Raw genomic sequence first — 26,442 nt, 5'->3', positions numbered from 1 at the left:
TCCTGTACACATTTCAAGAAATCTACTCCATCCAAACCCGTAATACTAAGTATATTCCAGTTAATGTTGGGAAAGTTGAAATCACCTAATATAATAACGCTCTCATTATTGCTTTTACACACCTCCGCAAACTGAGAACATATTTGCTCCTCAATATCCCTCTGACTATCTGGGGGTCTATAATAAACACCTAACAATGTGGCTGCCCCTTTTTTATTCCTAAGCTCTACCCATAAAGCTTCACTTGATGCCCCCTCCAAGATATCATCTCTCCTTACTGTGGTAACTGACTCTTTAATTAATAATGCAATGCCTCCTTCTCTCTTACCTCCTCCTGTCTCACCTGAAGATTCTACATCCCGGAATGTTGAGTTGCCAATCATGTCCTTCCTTCAACCATGTCTCTGTGATGGCTACTCTATCACACCTCCCCATGTCAATCATTGCCCTCAACTCATCCATTTTGCCTGCAATACTCCTGGCGTTAAAGTCAAGGCCATCCAGCCGGGCCTTACTCCCTTTAAACTTAATACAGCTGCACGTGTTTTAATTGTAAAGATAAAGAAAGGACTGGTCACATTGGTAGGGTAATAAATAGATTGCCGAATAGTGAAAAAGGAGAGGAAGAAATACACAGACACAATCATGAAATTAATAAACAACATGCAATAATAATCGTGGAAGATTCTAACTATTCCCAAGTAGACAGGCAGGAAGAGGGAGCAAAAGGGATACAGGAACTGATGTTTTTATAATAAATCATAGAATCCCTACAGTGCAGAAGGAGGCTATTCGGCCAGTTGAGTCTGCACTGACTCTCCAACAGAGCATCTTCCCCAGGCCCACAACCCCCAACCTCTCCCGTAAACCCCACATATTTACCCCAGTAATCCCCCTAGCCTACACAACATGGGCCACTAAGGGGCAATTTGGCATAGCCATCCCACCTAATCTGCACATCTTTGGGCTGTGGGAGGAAACTGGAGCGCCTGGAGGAAACCCAGACGGATACAGGGAGAACATGTAAACTCCACACAGGCAGTCTCCCAAAGTAGAAATTGAACCCAGGTTCTTCTAGCTGTGAGGCAGCAGTGCTAACCACTGTGCCACCATGACGCAGAAGATAGGAAATGTCCAGGCAACAATAGATCAGTTAGCTTAATATCACTGGTATGAATCATAATGGAATCGCAAAGATGCGAAAGAAAAGAACTAGAAAATGCAGTAAGGAGCGGCCAGTACGGCTCTTAAGGTGGAAAGTCATCCTTGACCAACCATATTGAAGTCCACAACAGAAGTGGGCGGCATGGTGGGGGCACAGTGGTCAGCACTGCTGCCTCACAGTGCCAAGGACCTGGTTTCAATTCTGGCCTTTGGTGACTGTCTGTGTGGAAGTTTGTACATTCTCCCACAGGGGTTAGGTTGATTGACCAAGCTAAATTGTCCCTTAGTGTCAAGGGATTAGCACGGTAAATAGGTGGGATGACAGGGATAGGGATTGTTGTCAGTGCAGACCTGGTGGGCCAAGGTGGGACTAGGCACAAAAATGGTTCGGCACAGGCAAGAAGGGCCAAAAGGCCTGTTTCTGTGCTGTAATGTTCTATGGTTCTAAGTGACCTCCTTCTGCACTGTAGGGATTCTATGAATGAGTAGCATGTATAAAGTTGTAATATATTTGGAATTTCAAAAGATACCACTGAGGGCGGCACGGTAGCACAGTGGTTAGCACTGCTGCCTCACAGTGCTAGGGATCCAGGTTCTATTCCTGCCTTGGGTCACTTCTATGCGGAGTCTGCACGTTCTCCCCATGTCTGCATGGGTTTCCTCCGAGTGCTCTGGTTTCCTCCCACAGTCCAAAAGACGTGCTGGTTAGGTGCATTGGCCGTGCTAAATTCTCGCTCAATGCACCGCACCGGAGTGTGGCAACTAGGGGATTTTCACAGTAACTTCATTGCGGCATTAATGTAAGCCTACTTGTGACACTAATAAATAAACTTAAGGTCAGAACATGTGCAGTCAGGGGACACACAGCAGAACAGATAGCAAGCTGGCTACAAAACAGAAAACAGAGAGTAGGGGTAACAATAGCTACTGGCACAAATGGTGTTCCATAAGGATTGGTGCCGAGACCACTGTCACAATTTACATTAATGATTTGGAATTGGGAATCGAGTTCTAAGTTTGTGGATGACACCAAATTGGGAGCATACTGAAGACAAAAAGAGTGCAATTAAATATAAGAAAATATTAATAAGCTTGAAGAATGGGCATGTAATTGGTAAATTAATTTCAATATACATAATAGAGTAGTTAATTTTAGTCAGAAGCATAAGGAGGCCACACACTGCTTCAATAGTAAGAGCCAGAATGAGGCAGATGTGGAACGGATCTGAAGTACCAATAGACAAATCAGTAAAATTACCAATAAATGTTAATAAGGCAATAAAATAAAAGCAAACCTAGCACCAGCTTATGTCCATTCAAGGAATCAAAGAAGTTATGTTAAAATTGTACAGCATCTTGGTTACGGTGCACTTGGAATACTGTCCACCGTTCTAGTTTCTACACTGCAACAAGTAGAAAAGTTTTTCAGAAGGTCGATGTCATATTGGAAGCAATATACTTTTCGGCAAAGGCTGAATAGGCCAGAGCTCTCTGAGAAAACAGGCAGCTGAGGGGTGACCTAATAGAGGTCTTTTATGGTGATGATAAAAGGGTTTGATAGGGTAGATGTAGAGAAAACGTTTCCACTTATGCTTTTAAGTTTATTTATTAGTCACAAGTAGGCTTACATTAACACTGCAATGAAGTTACTGTGAAAATCCCCCAGTCACCACACTCCGGCGCCTGTTCGGGTACACTGAGGGAGAATTTAGCATGGCCAATGCACCTAATCACCACGTCTTTCAGACTGATGCGCGACAATCAAGCACGTGGAACAAGGCTTCAGTATTGAAGGCTTTTATTGTCAAACAATGGAACTAACTAACACGAGTACACCAGTTCAGACTGAAGGGGTCCTGCCGGAGCAGAGGGTCTTATACCTCTCCTCCGGAGGCGGGGCCCCACCGAGATGTGCCATAATAACATTTACAACAGGTAAACACCCTAACCCAACAACATTATACAACCCCCACAGTGACAACACCCTAACCCAACAGTAACATAAGAACAACCCCCAGTGGTAACCAACGATGGTTCACCACATTCACCCCTCCTTTAAAAACAAAGGCCGGCGGGGTGCAAAAAACAGGTCATATGTACAAAATTCACAAGTCCAGACGGTCTGGAGGACTGCACCGTCGCTGTGATCTCCTCAACACCGGTTGCGAAACCGGAGCAGGTGCTTGCGGTGGCGTTCTCTCCAAAACAGCGTCCGGCTGTCCCCTCAAGGACTCCCGGGCCGGTTGGCCCTGGTGAGGCGATGGTGCAGGGGATCCTGGAACCTTCGGTGGTGGCGCCGATCTCCGAGTCTCAGGCAAGCTGTACATGGGAGTATAACTGTTATGCACTGGTCCCGGTGCTGACCGCGCCACGTCTGGGGAAGAAATAAGTAGTAGGGGATTCGTGACAGGGGGTATGGGAGCGACAGGAGTTGCTGCGTCCCCTGCGGGCGCCAGGTCTCGAATGGAGACAGTGTCCTCTCGCCCGTCAGGATATGCCACATAGGCATACTGAGGGTTGGCGTGGAGGAGTTGGACCGGTTCGACCAAGGGGTCGGACCTGCGAGCCCTCACATGTCGCCGCAGAAGGACGGGTCCTGGGTACGTCAACCAGGCTGGTAATGAGATCCCCGAGGACGACTTCCGAGGGAATGAGAACATCCTCTCGTGGGGAGTAGCATTGGTTGCCGTACACAGGAGGGAGCGGATAGAATGGAGCGCATTTGGAAGGACCTCCTGCCAACGGGAGACTGGAAGGCCCCTGGATTTCAGTGCCAATAGGACAGCCTTCCAGACTGTAGCATTCTCCCTTTCCACCTGTCCGTTACCCCTAGGCTTGTAGCTCGTGGTTCTACTAGAGGCAATCCCGAATGAGAGCAGGAATTGCCTCAAGTCGTTGCTCATGAACGACGAGCCCCTGTCGCTATGAATGTAGCAGGGGTACCCGAACAGGGTAAAAAGCTCACTGAATGCCTTAATGACGGTGGCAGTCGACGTGTCCGCACAGGGGACAACAAACGGGAACCGGGAGTACTCATCTATTATAGAACATAGAACATAGAAAGCCACAGCACAAACAGGCCCTTCGGCCCACAAGTTGCGCCGATCACATCCCCACCTCTAGGCCTATCTATAGCCCTCACTCCCATTAAATCCCATGTACTCATCCATGTATTATGTTGAGGAAATAGACGTTCCGGTCCGTTGAGGGAAGGGGGCCCTTAAAATCCACACTCAGCCTCTCAAAAGGGCGAGTGGCCTTGACCAATTGTGCCCGGTCTGGTCGATAAAAGTGCGGTTTGCATTCTGCGCAAATCCGACAGCTTCTCGTCACTGACCTGACATCCTCCACCGAGTAGGGCAGGTTGCGGGCTTTGACGAAGTGGTAGAGTCGGGTGACTCCAGGATGACACAGGTCATTGTGGAGGGCCTTCAAGCGGTCCTCCTGCATGATGGCGCATGTTCCGCGCGAGAGGGCATCCGAGGGCTCATTGAGCTTCCCTGGACGATACATAATATCGTAATTATAGGTGGAGAGCTCAATTCTCCACCGCAAGATCTTATCGTTCTTGATCTTGCCCCTCTGCGTGTTATTGAACATAAACGCCACGGATCGTTGATCCGTGATCAGAGTGAACCGCTTCCCCGCCAGGTAATGGCGCCAGTGTCTGACTGCCTCCACAATGGCCTGAGCCTCCTTCTCCACCGCTGAGTGCCGAATTTCGGGGCCTTGAAGGGTGCGGGAAAAGAACGCGACGGGCCTGCCTGCCTGGTTTAGTGTGGCGGCTAGGGCGAAATCAGATGCATCACTCTCCACCTGGAAAGGGATGGATTCATCCACCGCGTGCATCGTGGCTTTCGAAATGTCGCTTTTCAAAGCCTTGAAGGCCAATTGGGCCTCCGGCGTGAGTGGGAAGGTCGTGGACTTGATGAGCGGACGAGCTTTGTCCGCGTAGTTGGGGACCCACTGCGCATAGTACGAAAAGAACCCGAGGCATCTCCTCAGTGCTTTCGTGCTAGCGGGCAAGGGAAGTTCAGTAAGGGGGCGCATACGGTCTGGATCAGGGCCAATGACCCCGTTTTCCACCACGTATCCAAGGATGGCTAACCTGCGCGTACGGAATACGCACTTCTCCCTGTTATAGGTCAGATTCAGGCGAGATGCAGTGCGCAGAAAGTGTTGGAGATTCGTGTCATGGTCCTGCTGGTCATGGCCGCAGATGGTGACGTTATCCAGGTACGGGAAGGTAGCCCGCAACCCGTTCTGGTCCACCATTCGGTCCATAGCACGCTGGAAGACCGAGACCCCATTGGTGACACCAAATGGAACCCTGAGGAAATGGTATAGACGACCATCCGCCTCAAAAGCCGTATATTGTCGGTTCTCTGGGCGGATGGGGAGTTGATGGTAGGCGGACCTAAGGTCTATGGTAGAGAACACTCGGTACTGCGCAATCTGATTGACCATATCAGAAATGCGCGGGAGAGGATACGCATCCAGCTGCGTATAACGGTTAATGGTCTGACTGTAGTCGATGACCATCCGAGGTTTGTTCCCGCTTTTGACTACCACGACCTGCGCTCTCCACGGACTAGCACTGGCCTGTATGATCCCTTCCTTGAGGAGCCGCTGAACCTCAGATCTAATAAAGATCCGGTCTTCAGCGCTGTAACGCCTACTCTTAGTAGCGATGGGCTTGCAGCCTGGTACCAGATTCTTAAATAAGGATGGTGTAGTGATTTTCAGAGTGGAAAGATTGCATGCGGGGCGCTTTGGGCAATTTGGAGGCTGCGGCTGATTCCCTACTGCCAGTGAAGGGAGTGGCCCACCGTACTGTAGGATCACACTCTTCATGTGGACCATAAAATTTAGTCCGAGGAGAATTGGCGCACAAAGGTGAGGTAACACAAGGAGCCTGTATTGCTCGTAAATTGTGCCCTGTACCTCTAGAGTTACCATACATCGTCCTTGGATCGGTACAGACCGGGACCGTGATGCCATGGAAATTGTCTGCTTGGCAGGTAGAACCCGGAGTCCACACCTTTTAGCAGTGTCAGGGTGTATGAAACTCTCAGTGCTCCCACTGTCAAACAGACAATTCACAGTACGACCATTTACCTTGATATCCATCATTGAATTCTCAAGCCTGTGGTGCTTAGTCTGGTCCAGGGAGATCGACGCCACCGTTGGCCCCTGGGCGTCACTGCATGCCGCCGATGTTGATGCTGAGGACCCCTGCTGGTCGCTCCTAGTCGTCGTGGACCATGATGGCCGCCCCCATGAATCGCACGTGGGCGAGGGCGCCAAACTGTTTGTAATATTTATTAATGATCTGGATGAGGGTATAGTTGGGTGGATTAGCAAATTTGCTGATGACACCAAAGTCGGTGGTGTGGTAGACAGTGAGGAAGGGTGTCGTAGTTTGCAGGAAGACTTAGACAGGTTGCAAAGTTGGGCCGAGAGGTGGCGGATGGAGTTTAATGCGGAGAAGTGTGAGGTAATTCACTTTGGTAGGAATAACAGATGTGTTGAGTATAGGGCTAACGGGAGGACTTTGAATAGTGTGGAGGAGCAGAGGGATCTAGGTGTATGTGTGCATAGATCCCTGAAAGTTGGGAATCAAGTAGATAAGGTTGTTAAGAAGGCATATGGTGTCTTGGCGTTTATTGGTAGGGGGATTGAATTTAGGAGTCGTAGCGTTATGTTGCAACTGTACACAACTCTGGTGCGGCCGCACTTGGAGTACTGTGTGCAGTTCTGGTCCCCACATTACAGGAAGGATGTGGAGGCTTTGGAGAGGGTGCAGAGGAGGTTTACCAGGATGTTGCCTGGTATGGAGGGGAGATCCTATGAGGAGAGGCTGAGGGATTTGGGATTGTTTTCGCTGGAAAGGCGGCGGCTAAGAGGGGATCTTATTGAAACATATAAGATGATTAGAGGTTTAGATAGGGTGGATAGTGATAGCCTTTTTCCTCTGATGGAGAAATCCAGCACGAGGGGGCATGGCTTTAAATTGAGGGGGGGTAGTTATAGAACCGATGTCAGGGGTAGGTTCTTTACCCAGAGGGTGGTGAGGGATTGGAATGTCCTGCCAGCATCAGTAGTAAATGCGCCTAGTTTGGGGGCGTTTAAGAGATCCGTAGATAGGTTCATGGACGAAAAGAAATTGGTTTAGGTTGGAGGGTCACAGTTTTTTTTTTTAACTGGTCGGTGCAACATCGTGGGCCGAAGGGCCTGTTCTGCGCTGTAATGTTCTATGTTCTATGTTCTATGTTCTAAACGTAGCGACTCCTGGTGGTCTTCCTCCTCCTCCGTCAGCCACGATGGCGCCGTCCTGGATTCGCACGCGGTCGGACCTCGTGGGTACTGCGCGCTGAAGGAGATTGTCTCCGCTCTGGAGGGTTACAAGCTGCACTGCCGTTTTTGGACTTCGACCTGCAAACTTTACCGTAGTGGCCTTTTTTACCGCACTGGCTGCAGATTGCCGTTTTTGCCGGACACTGTTGCCGTGGATGCTTGGCCCCACCGCAAAAATAGCATCGCTGGCCGCCTGGAGCTGCCGCCGTTGTCGGATCGATATGGGAGCGCGAGCCCGCGGGGCGAGGAGGGATTTGAGCTTGCTCTTGCCACGTTGTCTCCACGTGGTCCTCGGGGTACAGCGCCAAGCTTTTCGACGCCGCTTCCAGCATCTCAGCCATCTCCATCGCTTGGGTCAAGTCGAGGTTCCCTTTTTCCAGTAACTTAAGCCGGATGTACGAGGACCCTACCCCTGCTACGAACGCGTCTCGGGCGAGGTCGTACATGTATTGTTCGGCTGATACGTCTTTACAATCGCAACCCCTGGCAAGCTGCAGGAGCTCATTGGCGTAGTCCTCCATGGTTTCGCCCGACTGCCGACGTCGTGTAGCGAGGAGGTAACGAGCGTGTATCTCGTTGGGTGGTTTCGTGTATCGTTTCTTCAAGAGTTCGACGGCCCTCGGGTAAGTGGTGGCCGCACGAATCGCGAGATAAATCGTGTCGCTTACCCTTGCGTGGAGGACTTGGAGTTTGTCGCTGTCTGTAGTAATAGCTACAGAGGCTGCCAGGTAGTCTTCGAAACACTTCCACCAGTGGTCGAAGGTGTTAGCGGCACCGACCGCACGTGGGTCCAACGCCAGACGATCTGGTTTCAAGATCTGTTCCATACTCTCTTTTTACTGCTGAGAGTTTTCTGTTTGACAATAAAATTGATGCGCGACAATCAAGCACGTGGAACAAGGCTTCAGTATTGAAGGCTTTTATTGTCAAACAATGGAACTAACTAACACGAGTACACCAGTTCAGACTGAAGGGGTCCTGCCGGAGCAGAGGGTCTTATACCTCTCCTCCGGAGGCGGGGCCCCACCGGGATGTGCCATAATAACATTTACAACAGGTAAACACCCTAACCCAACAACATTATACAACCCCCACAGTGACAACACCCTAACCCAACAGTAACATAAGAACAACCCCCAGTGGTAACCAACGATGGTTCACCACACAGACTATGGGAGGAAACCGGAGCACCCGGAGGAAACGCCACACAGACAATGGGAGAACGTGTAGACTCTGCACATGTAGTGACCCAAACCGGGAATCGAACCTGGTCCCTGGCGCTGTGAGGCAGCAATGCTAACCAATGTGCCACCACATGGGAGAGTCCAAATCAGAGGTAATAAATATAAGAAAGTTAATAATAAGTTGTTCTTAATAATAAGTAATAATAATCTGAGTGGCACAGTAGCACAGTAGTTAGCACTGCTGTCTCACAGCACTAGGGACCCGGGATCGATTCCCGACTTGGGTCACTGTCTGGGCGGAGTTTGCACGTTCTCCCCGTGTCTGCATGGGTTTCCTCTGGTGCTCCAGTTTCTTCTCACAGTCTGAAAGACGTGCTGGTTCGGTGCATTGACCCGAACAGGCGCCGGCATGGGGCAACGAGGGGAATTTCACAGTAACTTCATTGCAGCGTTAATATAAGCCTTACTTGTGACTAAAAAATAAACTTTTTGTTTACTTTAATTTCATTTAGGTGTTTGCTTCTAACCAAAGAGTGGGAAGAACATGCAATTTGCCAATATAAAGAGTAGTTGAAGCAAATAGCACAGATGCATTTATAACAAAGAACGCAGAAAAGTACAGCACAGGATCAGGTCCTTCAGACCTCCACACCTGTGCCCATCACGCAGCCCCAACTGAATTGAAAAAATACCTTCTGTTCTAACTCGGACCGGATCCCTTAATTCCCTCCCTATTCATGTACCCATTCAAATACCTCTTAAATGTTGCTAATGCGCCTGTTTCCACCACCTCCTCTGGCAGCGCGTTAGAGGCACCCAATATTCTCTGTGTGAAAAACTACCCCCACACATCTCCCTTCAATTTTCCCCCTCTCACCTTGAACCTGTGCACCCTTGCAATTGACACTTCCACACTTGGAAAAGGCCTCTAGTGGAGCTCAGTATGGGGAACACATTATAGTGGGGTACATTCTGGGGAACACACTATAGTGGGAGTCAGTATGCGGAACACACTTTAGTGGGGTTCAGTCTGGAGAACACACTATAGTGGGGTACAGTCTGGGAAACACAGTATAATGGGGTTCAGTCTGTGGAACACATGATAGTGGGATCAGTCTGGGGAACACACGATAATTGGGTTCAATTTGGGGAACACACGTTTAGTGGGGTTCAGCCTGGGGAACACATTATAGTGGGGCTCAGTTTGGGGAACACATTATAATAGGGTTCAGACTGGGGAACACACAATACTGGGGTTCAGTATGGGGAACACAACATAGTGGGGTTCAGTCTGGGGAACACAACATAGTGGGGTTCAGTCTGGGGAACACAACATAGTGGGGTTCAGTCTGGGGAACACAACATAGTGGGGTTCAGTCTGGGGAACACACTGTAGTAGGGTTCAGTATGGGGAACACACTGTAGTGGGGTACAGACTGGGGAACACTCTATAGTGGGGTTCGGTCTGGGGAACACAACATAGTGGGGTTCAGTCTGGGGAACACAACATAGTGGGGTTCAGTCTGGGGAACACAACATAGTGGGGTTCAGTCTGGGGAACAGAACATAGTGGGGTTCAGTCTGGGGAACACAACATAGTGGGGTTCAGTCTGGGGAACACAACATAGTGGGGTTCAGTCTGGGGAACACAACATAGTGGGGTTCAGTCTGGGGAACACAACATAGTGGGGTTCAGTCTGGGGCACACGCTTTAGTGGGGATCAGTATGGGAAACACACTATAGTGGGGTTGAGTCTAGGGAACACACTACAGTGGAGTTCAGTTTGGGGAACACACTATAGTGGGGTTCAGCCTGGGGAACACACTATAGTGGGGTTCAGCCTGGGGAACACACGATAGTGGGGTTCACTGCACTGAACACACTCTTGTGGGGCTCAGCTTGGGGAACACACTATAGTGGGGTTCAATCAGGGGAACACACTATAGTGGGGTTCAGTATGGGGAACACATTATAGTGGGGTACAGACTGGGGAACACACCATAGTGGGGTTCACTGCAGTGAACACACTCTTGTGGGGCTCAGCTTGGGGAACACACTATAGTGGGGTTCAATCAGGGGAACACACTATAGTGGGGTTCAGTATGGGGAACACATTATAGTGGGGTACAGACTGGGGAACACACTATAGTGGGGTTCAGTCTGGGGAACACACTACAGTGGGGTTCAGCCTGGGGAACACACGATAGTGGGGTTCACTGCAGTGAACACACTCTTGTGGGGCTCAGCTTGGGGAACACACTATAGTGGGGTTCAATCAGGGGAAAACACTATAGAGGGGTTCAGTATGGGGAACACATTATAGTGGGGTACAGACTGGGGAACACACTATAGTGGCGTTCAGTCTGGGGAACACAATATAATGGGGTTCAATTTGGGGAACACAACATAGTGGGGTTCAGTATGGGGAACACAACATAGTGGGGTTCAGTATGGAGAAGACACTATAGTCGGGTTCAACCTGGGGAACACAGTATAGTGGGGTTCAACCTGGGGAACACACTATAGTGGGGTTCAACCTGGGGAACACACTATAGTGGGGTTCAGCCTGGGGATCACACTGTAGGTGGATGCAGTATGGGGAACACAACATAGTGGGGTTCAGTCTGGGGAACACACTATAGTGGGGTTCAGTATGGGGAACACAACATAGTGGGGTTCAGTATGGAGAAGACACTAAAGTCGGGTTCAGTATGGGAAACACCCTATAGTGGGGTTCAGTCTGGGCAACACCCTATAGTGGGGTTCAGTATGGAGAACACGCTATAGTGCGGTCCAATCTGGGGAACACACAATAGTTGGGTTCAGTTTGGGGAACACACTATAGTGGGGTTCAGTCTGGGGAACACACTGTAGTGGGATTCAGAATGGGGAACACATTATAGTGGGGTTCAGACTGGTGAACACACTGTAGTGGGGTTCAGACTGGTGAACACACTGTAGTGGGGTTCAGTCTGGGGAACACAACATAGTGGGGTTCAGTCTGGGGAACACAACATAGTGGGGTTCAGTCTGGGGAACACAACATAGTGGGGTTCAGTCTGGGGAACACAACATAGTGGGGTTCAGTCTGGGGAACACAACATAGTGGGGTTCAGTCTGGGGAACACAACATAGTGGGGTTCAGTCTGGGGAACACAACATAGTGGGGTTCAGTCTGGGGAACACAACATAGTGGGGTTCAGTCTGGGGAACACAACATAGTGGGGTTCAGTCTGGGGAACACGACATAGTGGGGTTCAGTCTGGGGAACACGACATAGTGGGGTTCAGTCTGGGGAACACGACATAGTGGGGTTCAGTCTGGGGAACACAACATAGTGGGGTTCAGTCTGGGGAACACATTATAGTGGGGTACAGACTGGGGAACACACTATAGTGGCGTTCAGTCTGGGGAACACAATATAATGGGGTTCAATTTGGGGAACACAACATAGTGGGGTTCAGTATGGGGAACACAACATAGTGGGGTTCAGTATGGAGAAGACACTATAGTCGGGTTCAACCTGGGGAACACAGTATAGTGGGGTTCAACCTGGGGAACACACTATAGTGGGGTTCAACCTGGGGAACACACTATAGTGGGGTTCAGCCTGGGGATCACACTGTAGGTGGATGCAGTATGGGGAACACAACATAGTGGGGTTCAGTCTGGGGAACACACTATAGTGGGGTTCAGTATGGGGAACACAACATAGTGGGGTTCAGTATGGAGAAGACACTAAAGTCGGGTTCAGTATGGGAAACACCCTATAGTGGGGTTCAGTCTGGGCAACACCCTATAGTGGGGTTCAGTATGGAGAACACGCTATAGTGCGGTCCAATCTGGGGAACACACAATAGTTGGGTTCAGTTTGGGGAACACACTATAGTGGGGTTCAGTCTGGGGAACACACTGTAGTGGGATTCAGAATGGGGAACACATTATAGTGGGGTTCAGACTGGTGAACACACTGTAGTGGGGTTCAGACTGGTGAACACACTATAGTGGGGTTCAGTCTGGGGAACACACTATAGTGGGGTTCAGCCTGGGGAACACACGATAGTGGGGTTCACTGCACTGAACACACTCTTGTGGGGCTCAGCTTGGGGAACACACTATAGTGGGGTTCAATCAGGGGAACACACTATAGTGGGGTTCAGTATGGGGAACACATTATAGTGGGGTACAGACTGGGGAACACACTATAGTGGGGTTCACTGCAGTGAACACACTCTTGTGGGGCTCAGCTTGGGGAACACACTATAGTGGGGTTCAATCAGGGGAACACACTATAGTGGGGTTCAGTATGGGGAACACATTATAGTGGGGTACAGACTGGGGAACACACTATAGTGGGGTTCAGTCTGGGGAACACACTACAGTGGGGTTCAGCCTGGGGAACACACGATAGTGGGGTTCACTGCAGTGAACACACTCTTGTGGGGCTCAGCTTGGGGAACACACTATAGTGGGGTTCAATCAGGGGAAAACACTATAGAGGGGTTCAGTATGGGGAACACATTATAGTGGGGTACAGACTGGGGAACACACTATAGTGGCGTTCAGTCTGGGGAACACAATATAATGGGGTTCAATTTGGGGAACACAACATAGTGGGGTTCAGTATGGGGAACACAACATAGTGGGGTTCAGTATGGAGAAGACACTATAGTCGGGTTCAACCTGGGGAACACAGTATAGTGGGGTTCAACCTGGGGAACACACTATAGTGGGGTTCAACCTGGGGAACACACTATAGTGGGGTTCAGCCTGGGGATCACACTGTAGGTGGATGCAGTATGGGGAACACAACATAGTGGGGTTCAGTCTGGGGAACACACTATAGTGGGGTTCAGTATGGGGAACACAACATAGTGGGGTTCAGTATGGAGAAGACACTAAAGTCGGGTTCAGTATGGGAAACACCCTATAGTGGGGTTCAGTCTGGGCAACACCCTATAGTGGGGTTCAGTATGGAGAACACGCTATAGTGCGGTCCAATCTGGGGAACACACAATAGTTGGGTTCAGTTTGGGGAACACACTATAGTGGGGTTCAGTCTGGGGAACACACTGTAGTGGGATTCAGAATGGGGAACACATTATAGTGGGGTTCAGACTGGTGAACACACTGTAGTGGGGTTCATACTGGTGAACACACTATAGTGGGGTTCATACTGGTGAACACACTATAGTGGGGTTCAGTCTGGGGAACACAACATAGTGGGGTTCAGTCTGGGGAACACAACATAGTGGGGTTCAGTCTGGGGAACACAACATAGTGGGGTTCAGTCTGGGGAACACAACATAGTGGGGTTCAGTCTGGGGAACACAACATAGTGGGGTTCAGTCTGGGGAACACAACATAGTGGGGTTCAGTCTGGGGAACACAACATAGTGGGGTTCAGTCTGGGGAACACAACATAGTGGGGTTCAGTCTGGGGAACACGACATAGTGGGGTTCAGTCTGGGGAACACGACATAGTGGGGTTCAGTCTGGGGAACACGACATAGTGGGGTTCAGTCTGGGGAACACAACATAGTGGGGTTCAGTCTGGGGAACACATTATAGTGGGGTACAGACTGGGGAACACACTATAGTGGCGTTCAGTCTGGGGAACACAATATAATGGGGTTCAATTTGGGGAACACAACATAGTGGGGTTCAGTATGGGGAACACAACATAGTGGGGTTCAGTATGGAGAAGACACTATAGTCGGGTTCAACCTGGGGAACACAGTATAGTGGGGTTCAACCTGGGGAACACACTATAGTGGGGTTCAACCTGGGGAACACACTATAGTGGGGTTCAGCCTGGGGATCACACTGTAGGTGGATGCAGTATGGGGAACACAACATAGTGGGGTTCAGTCTGGGGAACACACTATAGTGGGGTTCAGTATGGGGAACACAACATAGTGGGGTTCAGTATGGAGAAGACACTAAAGTCGGGTTCAGTATGGGAAACACCCTATAGTGGGGTTCAGTCTGGGCAACACCCTATAGTGGGGTTCAGTATGGAGAACACGCTATAGTGCGGTCCAATCTGGGGAACACACAATAGTTGGGTTCAGTTTGGGGAACACACTATAGTGGGGTTCAGTCTGGGGAACACACTGTAGTGGGATTCAGAATGGGGAACACATTATAGTGGGGTTCAGACTGGTGAACACACTGTAGTGGGGTTCAGACTGGTGAACACACTGTAGTGGGGTTCAGTCTGGGGAACACAACATAGTGGGGTTCAGTCTGGGGAACACAACATAGTGGGGTTCAGTCTGGGGAACACAACATAGTGGGGTTCAGTCTGGGGAACACAACATAGTGGGGTTCAGTCTGGGGAACACAACATAGTGGGGTTCAGTCTGGGGAACACAACATAGTGGGGTTCAGTCTGGGGAACACGACATAGTGGGGTTCAGTCTGGGGAACACGACATAGTGGGGTTCAGTCTGGGGAACACGACATAGTGGGGTTCAGTCTGGGGAACACAACATAGTGGGGTTCAGTCTGGGGAACACAACATAGTGAGGTTCAGTCTGGGAAACACAACATAGTGGGGATCAGTATGGGAAACACACTATAGTGGGGTTCAGCCTGGGGAACACACGATAGTGGGGTTCTGCCTGGGGAACACACTATTGTGGGGTTCAGTCTGGGGAACACAACATAGTGGGGTTCAGTCTGGGGAACACAACATAGTGAGGTTCAGTCTGGGAAACACAACATAGTGGGGTTCACTACGGGGAACACATTATAGTGGGGTTCAGTCTGGGAAACACCCTATAGTGGGGTTCAGTCTGGGAAACACAACATAGTGGGATTCAGTCTGGGCAACACCATATAGTGGGGATCAGTATGGGGAACACACTATAGTGCGGTCCAGTCTGGGGAACACACAATAGTTGGGTTCAGCCTGGGGAACACACTATATGGGGTTCAGCCTGGGGAACACACTATAGTGGGGCTCAGGCTGGGGAACACACTGTAGTGGGGTTCAGTCTGGGGAACACAACATAGTGGGGTTCAGTCTGGGGAACACAACATAGTGGGGTTCAGTCTGGGGCACACGCTATAGTGGGGATCAGTATGGGGAACACATTATAGTGGGGTACAGACTGGGGAACACACTATAGTGGGGTTCAGTCTGGGGAACACACTATAGTGCGGTCCAGTCTGGGGAACACACAATAGTTGGGTTCAGCCTGGGGAACACACTATATGGCGTTCAGCCTGGGGAACACACTATGTGGGGTTCAGCCTGGGGAACACACTATAGTGGGGCTCAGGCTGGGGAACACACTGTAGTGGGGTTCAGTCTGGGGAACACAACATAGTGGGGTTCAGTCTGGGGAACACAACATAGTGGGGTTCAGTCTGGGGAACACAACATAGTGGGGTTCAGTCTGGGGCACACGCTATAGTGGGGATCAGTATGGGGAACACATTATAGTGGGGTACAGACTGGGGAACACACTATAGTGGGGTTCAGTCTGGGGAACACAACATAATGGGGTTCAGTCTGGGGAACACAACATAGTGGAGTTCAGTCTGGGGAACACAACATAGTGGGGTTCTCTCTGTGGAACACAACATAGTGGGGTTCTCTCTGGGGAACATAACATAGTGGAGTTCTCTCTGGGGAACACAACATAGTGGGGTTCAGTATGGGGAAGACGCTATACTGGGGATCAGTATGGGGAACACAATATAGTGGGGTTCAACCTGGGAAACACACTATAGTGGGGTTCAGCCTGGGGTACACACTATAGTGGGGTTCACTACGGGGAACACACTATAGTGGGGCTCAGGCTGGGAAACACACTGTAGTGGGATTCAGTATGGGGAACACATTATAATGGGGTTCAGACTGTTGAACAGACTATAGTGGGGTTCAGTTTGAGGAACACAACATAGTGGGGTTCAGTTTGGGGAACACAACATAGTGGGGTTCCATCTCGGGAACACAACATAGTGGGGTTCAGTTTGGGGAACACAACATAGTGGGGTTCCGTCTCGGGAACACAACATAATGAGGTTCAGTCTGGGGAACACACAATAGTGAGGTTCAGTCTGGGGAACACACGATAGTGGGGTTCAGCCTGGGGAACGCAACATAGTGGGGTTCAGGCTGGGGAACACACTGTCGGGGGATTCTGTATGGGGAACACAGCGTCGGGGGATTCTGTATGGGGAACACAGCATAGTGGGGTCCAGTCTGGGGCATACGCTATAGTGAGGATCAGTATGAGAAACACACTATAGTGGGGTTCAGCCTGGGGAACACACGATAGTGGGGTTCAGCCTGGGGAACACACGATAGTGGGGTTCAGTCTAGGGAACACACGATAGTGGGTTTCAGCCTGGGGAACACACTACAGTGGGGTTCAGCCTGGGGAACACACTATAGTGGGGTTCAGTCTGGGGAACACCCAATAGTGGGGATCAGTATGGGGAACACACAATAGTGGGGATCAGTATGGGGAACACACAATAGTTGGGTTCAGTTTGGGGAACACACTATATTGGGTTCAGTTTGGGGAACACACTATAGTGGGGTTCAGCCTGGGGAACACATTATAGTGGGGTTCACTACGGGGAACACACTATAGTGGGGCTCAGGCTGGGGAACACACTATAGTGGGATTCAGTATGGGGAACACATTATAATGGGGTTCAGACTGGTGAACACACTATAGTGGGGTTCAGCCTGGGGAACACCACTATATGGGGTTCAGCCTGGGGTACACACTATATGGGGTTCAGCCTGGGGAACACACTATAGTGGGGTTCACTACGGGGAACACACTATAGTGGGGCTCAGGCTGGGAAACACACTGTAGTGGGATTCAGTATGGGGAACACATTATAATGGGGTTCAGACTGTTGAACAGACTATAGTGGGGTTCAGTTTGAGGAACACAACATAGTGGGGTTCAGTCTGGGGAACACACTATATGGGGTTCACTGCAGTGAACACACTTGTGGGGCTCAGCTTGGGGAACACACTATAGTGGGGTTCAATCAGGGGAACACACTATATTGGGATTCAGTATGGGGAACACATTATAGTGGGGTACAGACTGGGGAACACATTATAGTGGGGTACAGACTGGGGAACACACTATAGTGGCGTTCAGTCTGGGAAACACAACATAGTGGGGGTCAGTCTGGGGAACACAACACAGTGGGGTTCAGTCTGGGGAACACACTATAGTGGGGTTCAGTATGGGGAACACAACATAGTGGGGTTCAGTATGGAGAAGACACTATAGTGAGGTTCAGTCTGGGGAACACAACATAGTGGGGTTCAGTGTGGGGAACACGCTATAGTGGGGATCAGTATGGGGAACACAACATAGTGGGGTTCAGTCTGGGGAACACACGATAGTGGGGTTCAGTCTGGGGAACACACGATAGTGGGGTTCAGTCTGGGGAACACACGATAGTGGGGTTCAGCCTGGGGAACGCAACATAGTGGGGTTCAGGCTGGGGAACACACTGTCGGGGGATTCTGTATGGGGAACACAACATAGTGGGGTTCAGCCTGGGGCACACGCTATAGTGGGGATCAGTATGGGAAACACACTATAGTGGGGTTCAGCCTGGGGAACACACGATAGTGGCGTTCAGTCTAGGGAACACACTATAGTGGGGTTCAGTTTGGGGAATACACTATAGTGGGGTTCAGCCTGGCGAACACACGATAGTGGGGTTCAGTCTAGGGAACACACTACAGTGGAGTTCAGTTTGGGGAATACACTATAGTGGGGTTCAGCCTGGGGAACACACTATAGTGGGGTTCAATCAGGGGAACACACTGTAGTGGGATTCAGTATGGGGAACACATTATAGTGGGGTACAGACTGTGGAACACACTATAGTGGCGTTCAGTCTGGGAACACAACATACTGGCGTTCAGTCTGGGGAACACAACATAGTGGGGTTCAGTCTGGGGAACACAACATAGTGGGGTTCTCTCTGGGGTACACAACATAGTGGGGTTCTCTCTGGGGAACTCAACATAGTGGGGTTCAGTCTGGGGAACACACTATAGTGGGGTTCAGTATGGGGTTCACAACATAGTGGGGTTCAGTCTGGGGAACACAACACAGTGGGGTTCAGTCTGGGGAACACAACACAGTGGGGTTCAGTCTGGGGAACACAACATAGTGGGGTTCAGTCTGGGGAACACATGATAGTGGGGATCAGTATGGAGAAGACACTATAGTGGGGTTTAGTCTGGGGAACACAACATAGTGGGGTTCAGTCTGGGGAACACAACATAGTGGGGTTCTCTCTGGGGAACACACTATAATGGGGTTCACCCTGGGGAGCACACTATAGTGGGGTTTACCCTGGGGAGCACACTATAGTGGGGTTCAGCCTGGGGATCACAACATAGTGGGGTTCAGTCTGGGGAACACCCTATAGTGGGGTTCAGTATGGAGATTACACTATAGTGGGGTTTAGTCTGGGGAACACCCTATAGTGGGGTTCAGTATGGAGATTACACTATTGTGGGGTTCAGTCTGTGGAACACGTCATAGTGGGGTTCACCCTGGGGAACTCCCTATAGTGGGGTTCAGTATGGAGAAGACTTTATAGTGGGGTTCAGTATGGGGAACACGCTATAGTGGGGATCAGTATGGGGAACACGCTATAGTGCGGTCCAGTCTGGGGAACACACAATAGTTGGGTTCAGTTTGGGGAACACACTATAGTGGGGTTCAGCCTGGGGAACACACTATAGTGGGGTTCACTACGGGGAACGCACTATAGTGGGGCTCAGGCTGGGGAACACACTACAGTGGGGTTCAGTATTGGGAACACACTACAGTGAGGTTCAGTGTTGGGAACAGGCTATAGTGGGGTTCAGTATGGGCGCACACTATAGTGGATCTCAGTATGGGAAACACACTATAGTGGGGTTCAGCATGGGGAACATACTACAGTGGGGTTCAGTACAGGGAACACACTACAGTGGGGTTCAGTATTGGGAACACACTATAGTGGGGTTCAGTATGGGGAACACACTACAGTGGGGTTCAGTATTGGGAACACACTACAGTGGGGTTCAGTCTGGGGAACACACTATAGTGGATCTCAGTATGGGGAACACACTATAGTGGATCTCAGTATGGGGAACACACTATAGTGGATCTCAAGATGGGGAACTCAATATACTATGAGCAAAGTGTGATCAAGTACAAACCAGTCATTTAATCACATTTATTAAATCATTATGCGCCTCCTCCTTGTACAGGACTGGGTGTGGGGGTCTCCAAAACCCAGTGCCATTTTGTAAGATGCTCACTTAAGGATTGCAGGAGAATTATCTTTGCCAGAGAATGATTAGAATGTTAATCCTCCTCCCAATTGGTGCAGTTATGGCAATTGGAACAGATGCCTTTAAAGGGAAGCAATAGAAGGATGTGCTAATAGGATTAGATGAAAGGTGGCAGGAGACTCCTGTGGAGCATGAACAGCTGCATGGATCTGTCAGACCGAATGGCCTGTTTCTGAGATTGAATTACATTACCGAAACAGAATTACATGTAAAAGTGAACAACAGTATTCACCAGCAGATAAGGAGAGTTGAATAAATGGAAACCAAAATGTACATTTTAATATTGCTCGGCCATGAGTAAACCTGCACTGTCAGAGTCTGAGGAACCAAAGGTCTGAGGCCCTCGATCAAAAGGTTTAGAATTATCTAAGGCAGACATCATACATATACATAGGAGTAAGGATGTCTTGCTGCAGTTACAATAAGAAGTCTCACGATACCAGATTAAAGTCCAACAGGACTTTAACCTGGTGTTGTGAGACTTCTTACTGTGCTTACCCCAGTCCAACGCCGGCATCTCCACATCATTGCTGCAGTTATACAGGGCCTTGGTGAGGCCACACCTTGAGTACTGTGTGCAGTTTTGGTCTCCTAGTCTGAGGAAGGACATTCCTGCTATTGAGGGAGTCCTGCGAAGATTCACCAGACTGATTGCTGGGATGGCAGGACTGACATATGAAGAGAGACTGGATCGAGTGGGCTTGTACTCACTGGAATTTAGAAGGATGAGAGGGGATCTCATAGAAACATATAAAATCCTGATGGGTCTGGACAGGCTAGATGTGGGAAATATGTTCCCAATGTTGGGGAAGTCCAGAACTAGGGGTCACAGTCTAAGAATAACGGGCAAGCGATTCAGGACTGAGATGAGGAAGAACTTCTTCACTTTATATCCATTTATTCTTCTAATGCCATGTCAGAGTAAATCCATTTTAAGAACATAGAACATAGAAAGTCACAGCACAAACAGGCCCTTCGGCCCACAAGTTGCGCCGATCACATCCCCACCTCTAGGCCTATCTATAGCCCTCAATCCCATTAAATCCCATGTACTCATCCAGAAGTCTCTTAAAAGACCCCAACGAGTTTGCCTCCACCACCACCGACGTCAGCCGATTCCACTCACCCACCACCCTCTGAGTGAAAAACTTACCCCTGACATCCCCCCTGTACCTACCCCCCAGCACCTTAAACCTGTGTCCTCTCGTAGCAACCATTTCAGCCCTTGGAAATAGCCTCTGAGAGTCCACCCTATCCAGACCCCTCAACATCTTGTAAACCTCTATCAGGTCACCTCTCATCCTTCGTCTCTCCAGGGAGAAGAGACCAAGCTCCCTCAACCTATCCTCATAAGGCATGCCCCCCAATCCAGGCAACATCCTTGTAAATCTCCTCTGCACCCTTTCAATGGCTTCAACATCTTTCCTGTAATGAGGTGACCAGAACTGCGCGCAGTACTCCAAGTGGGGTCTAACCAGGGTCCTATAAAGCTGCAGCATTATCTCCCGACTCCTAAACTCAATCCCTCGATTAATGAAGGCTAGTACGCCATACGCCTTCTTGACCGCATCCTCCACCTGCGAGGCCGATTTAAGAGTCCTATGGACCCGGACCCCAAGGTCCTTCTGATCCTCTACACTGCTAAGAATGGTACCCTTCATTTTATACTGCTGCTCCATCCCATTGGATCTGCCAAAATGGATCACCACACACTTATCCGGGTTGAAGTCCATCTGCCACTTCTCCGCCCAGTCTTGCATTCTATCTATGTCTCGCTGCAACTTCTGACATCCCTCCAAACTATCCACAACACCACCTACCTTGGTGTCGTCAGCAAACTTACCAACCCATCCCTCCACTTCCTCATCCAGGTCATTTATGAAAATGACAAACAGCAAGGGTCCCAGAACAGATCCCTGGGGCACTCCACTGGTCACTGACCTCCATGCAGAGAAAGACCCCTCCACAGCCACTCTCTGCCTTCTGCAGGCAAGCCAGTTCTGGATCCACAAGGCAACAGCCCCTTGGATCCCATGCCCTCTCACTTTCTCAAGAAGTCTTGCATGGGGGACCTTATCGAACGCTTTGCTGAAGTCCATATAGACCACATCCACCGCTCTTCCTTCGTCAATGTGCTTGGTCACATTTTCAAAGAACTCAACCAGGCTCGTAAGGCACGACCTGCCCCTGACAAAGCCGTGCTGACTACTTTTGATCATACTAAACCTTAAATGAGGCTCTTGATTAATGTGGACTTATATTTAAATAAATTACACTATTTCAACTTTTACTGAAGAAACTGCATTATGAATGTGAGAGCAAAAGACCATAAGACATCGGAGCAGAGTGAGGCCACTCAGCCCATCGAGTTTGCTCCGCCATTCAATCATGGCTGATATTTTTCTCATCCCTATTCTCCTGCCTTTTCCCCATAAACCCTGATCTCCTTATTCATCAAGAACCTATCTATCTCTGTCTTAAAGACACTCAATGACCTGGCCTCCACAGCCTTCTGCGGCAAAGAGTTCCACGGATTCACCACTCTCTGGCTGAAGAAATTCCTCCTCATCTCTGTTTTAAAGGATCGTCTCTTTAGCCAGAGGTTATGCCCTCTGGTTCTCGTTTTTCCTACTAGTGGAAACATCCTCTCCACATCTGCTCTATCCAGGCCTCGCAGTATCCTGTAAGTTTCAATAAGATCCCCACTCATCCTGCTAAACTCCAACAAGAACAGACCCAGAGTCCTCAACCATTCCTCATACGACAAGCTCTTCATTCCAGGGATCATTCTTGTGAACCTCCTCTGGGCCCTTTCCAAGGCCAGCACATCCTTCCTTAGATATGGGGCCCAAAACACTCCAAATGGGGTCTGACCAGAGCCTTATACAGTCTCAGAAGTACATCCCTGCTCCTGTATTCGAGCCCTCTCGATAGCATGATAGCACAGTGGTTAAGTTACTCAAGTAGGCATTAATGATTGGCAGGAAATGAGTTCAAACCCATGACAGCCATGGATTGCAAATTCAATTAAATAATCTTTCTTAGCCTAATCTCCATATACACTTTTTCCCCCTTGGGGAAGAATGCCTGGGCTGATTATCAGCCCTTTGAACTGTATCAGAAACATCCCATCTGTGTTCAATAATTCCTGGCGTGGAACTCCAGCCCAGAGCTTTTTGCCCAGAGGTAGAGATGCTACCATTGCATCACAAGACCTCCACACAAGTTAATAAATAAAATCTGGAATAAAAAAGTTAATATTGGTAATGTTGACCACAAAACTATTGGATCACTGTTTAAAAACTCATCTGGTTCACTAATGTCATTTAGGGAAGGAAATCTGCCATCCTTACCTGGTCTGGCCTACATGTGACTTCGGATCACTCACAGTACTGTGGTGAATAGTCAAAGTTTTACAGCACAGAAAGGGGCCCTTTGACCCATTGTGTCTGCGCCGGCCATCAAATGCCTATCTATTCTAATCCCATTTTCCCACACTTGATCCGTAGCCTTGTATGCTACAGCGTTTCAAGCGCTCGTCTAAAAGCTTAAATGTTGTGAGGGTTCCCACCTCTACCACCCTTTCAGGCAACGAGCTCCAGATTCCCATCACCTTCTGGGTGAAAAAGATTTTCCTCAAATCCCCTCTAACTCTCCTGCCCCTTACCTTAAACCTATGTCCACTGGTTATTGATCCCTCTAAGGGGAAAACTTCTTTCCTATCTACCTTATCCATCTGCTTCCTAATTTTATACACCTTGACAACTCTGACACAGCTGAAGTGGCACAGTGGTTAGCACTGCTGCCTCACAGCACCAAGGACCCAGGTTCAATTCCCAGCTTGGGTGACTGTCTCTGTAAAGTTTGCACATTCTCCCCGTGTCTGTGTGGGTTTCCTCTGGGTGCTCCGATTTCCTCCCACAGTCCTAAGATGTGCGGGTTAGGTTGATTGGCCATACTAAATTGCCACTCGGTGTCAGGGGGATGAGTAGGGTAAATATGTGGGGTTATAGGGTTTGGGTGGGATTGCATTCAGTGCAGACTCGATGGGCTGAATGGCCTCCTTCTGCACTGTAGGGATTCTATGATCCTAAGCCATTCAGTTGCTGTGAGATGGACACTAAATATTGGCCCTGCCAGAGACACCTACATCCCATGAATGATTTTTGTTTAAGAAAAAAGGAGAATTTGGTTCATGTGACAACATTTCTTTTCCTCTCGAAAGTGACTGTGTGCAAGGCTTTGCTTAACTCTTCTCTGTAGGGTTGTACATTCGAGTGACTTCAGTCAAGCAGCCCCTCCCAAAAATAAATAATTCAGCCATGTTAACCGGCAAATAATAAAAGAAACCGAGTGAATGGTTCCAGTTGCAACTTGAAAGTTCATTCATTGCACAAAACCGAGGCTGCTTCTTTACTCAGCCTGACTCCACCCCCCCCCCCCCAAAAAAAAACACACGAGGGATTTTCACTGTTACCTGACGTGACCTCCCGCTTAAAAGAAAACTGAAGGGTCTCCGGAAGAGGAGCCCAAAGCTCAGATCATCGCTGCAGCAAGAAGGACGTTCAGTCAGTAACAAGTAACATTGCAAACAGCGTGAAATTCAAGATTTTTATCAAACAAACCGAAGGATAAAGATAGCGGTGCCACTGCTGCAGTTGCAGTCAAGCTTTCGCCTCGGAAATAGGAGTGAAGAAGTTGTGAATCCCTTTAAATCAGATCACGTACACACAATCCGCTTACATCACCAAGTCAGTGGACCAAGCTCACCTCACACCCATCCCCAGAGCACCACACTGAAACATACATGTACTACTTGCTTCATTCCATCTCTGCAATTCCCGTGCCTCTCCATCATCACCAGGCTGTTTTAAGTATATATATATGTGTGTGTATTATAATTCACACATTAAGCAGGACAAAGTCACTTGAAACCCCCCTCCCTGCAATTGATCTGATTTTCTAACGGTATATACCTTTCCCCATCTTGTCAAATATCCCCCACTCATCACAGCTTCAGAGTTATAGCCACTAAAACTTAAGCAGCAACTCTCTCTGAATGAGGCAAAGGCTGGTTATTATTAATAGAGGCATCTTTTGTTTTACCAGCAGGGGGGGGGGGGGGGGGGGGACACAGAGGGAGAGAAAGGAAATAAAAGGCCAGACTCACCGTTGAAGTACATTCTGCTGAAAGTACAAAGTTGTTGGGGGAGGGGGTGGAGGTCAGGATGGAGAGGATGAGTGAGGGCTCCGGGAGGAGAGGGAAAGCTCTCTCTCTCTCTCTCTGTGCTGTGGGTTCTCCGGCTCTGCTGTGACAGTGGCGAATTGACACGTCCTGGACATTCACACCGCAGCCGGAGCCCAGCCTCCAGCAGCAGACAACCTATCAGCTGCACACAGCCTCGGTAAAGCAGTCCCGGCACCTCGGGGTTGGGGAGGGCACGTCCCCGCTCTGTTCAGTGCGGCTCACACAGAACCTGTCTCACCGTGCCGGCGACAGGAAGGGGGAATTCAGTCAGGCTCGGCGCTGCAGTCTGATTCTCTTTTTACTCCAGTCTGGTCAATAGGGGGAGAAAGTCCCTGTCCACGTGCAAACATTACTTGCACCATTCCTCTGCTAAAGGCACTGCCTCCCTTCCAGCCTCCCACCCCCTGGGTTCATGCAAAAACTCTCTGGCTCGTTCCTCTAGCTTGTTTCTTGTCCTCATTGAGCTACCTTCGCTTGTCTTTGTCCTTATATAGAAAATAATAAGAAGCTGGTATAAAGTATAATAAGTCAAAATATGTGAGAAAGAACATCAGGCCATATGGGCAGCGTGGGGAACTGTACTCTGTCATTCACTGCGGGATCGAATAAGGAATTGCAGAAGGGAATTAAAACAGATTCTATTTATCAGGTGTGACATGCCCACCTGGCTGCACAGGTCGGACTGGGAACCAAATAGCTTTTTAAGGATAGGGAGATTGAGAAAGGAGGAGGATTTGCAACCTTTTTTTTTATTCGTTCATGTGGGCGTCGCTGGCTGGGCCAGCATTTATCATAGAATCATAGAAACCCTACAGCACAGAAAGAGGCCCTTCGGCCCATCGAGTCTGCACCGACCACAATCCCACCCAGGCCCTACCCCCATATCCACCCGCTAATCCCTCTAACCTCCACATCTCAGGACACTAAGAGCAACTTTAGCATGGCCAATCAACCTGACCCGCACATCTTTGGACTGTGGGAGGAAACCGGAGCACCCGGAGGAAACCCACGCAGACACGAGGAGAATGTGCAAACTCCACACAGACAGTGACCCGAGCCGGGAATCGAACCCAGGTCCCTGGAGCTGTGGAGCAGCAGTGCTAACCACTGTGCTCCCGTGCCGCCCTGTCCATTCCTG

At 49.5% G+C, this 26,442-nt stretch overlaps 1 protein-coding gene across 2 annotated transcripts in view; it reads right to left on the bottom strand.

The window, feature by feature from the left end:
• The window catches only part of LOC144500523 (leucine zipper putative tumor suppressor 3-like), a 235,981-nt gene extending 210,533 nt beyond the window's left edge, over positions 1-25,448 (bottom strand). For both annotated transcript variants that reach the window (XM_078223586.1, XM_078223606.1), the window contains exon 1: positions 25,227-25,448. The gene's annotated coding sequence lies outside the window, so the exon portion shown is untranslated. The remainder of the gene's footprint in view (positions 1-25,226) is intronic.
• Between the last annotated feature and the right edge of the window lie 994 nt (positions 25,449-26,442).

This window comes from Mustelus asterias, chromosome 1 (genome assembly GCF_964213995.1).
Source record: "Mustelus asterias chromosome 1, sMusAst1.hap1.1, whole genome shotgun sequence".
NCBI classification, from domain to species: Eukaryota; Metazoa; Chordata; class Chondrichthyes; order Carcharhiniformes; family Triakidae; genus Mustelus; species Mustelus asterias.
Note: the sequence above shows the minus strand (reverse complement) of the source record. Positions and strands in the feature narration are given on the sequence as shown.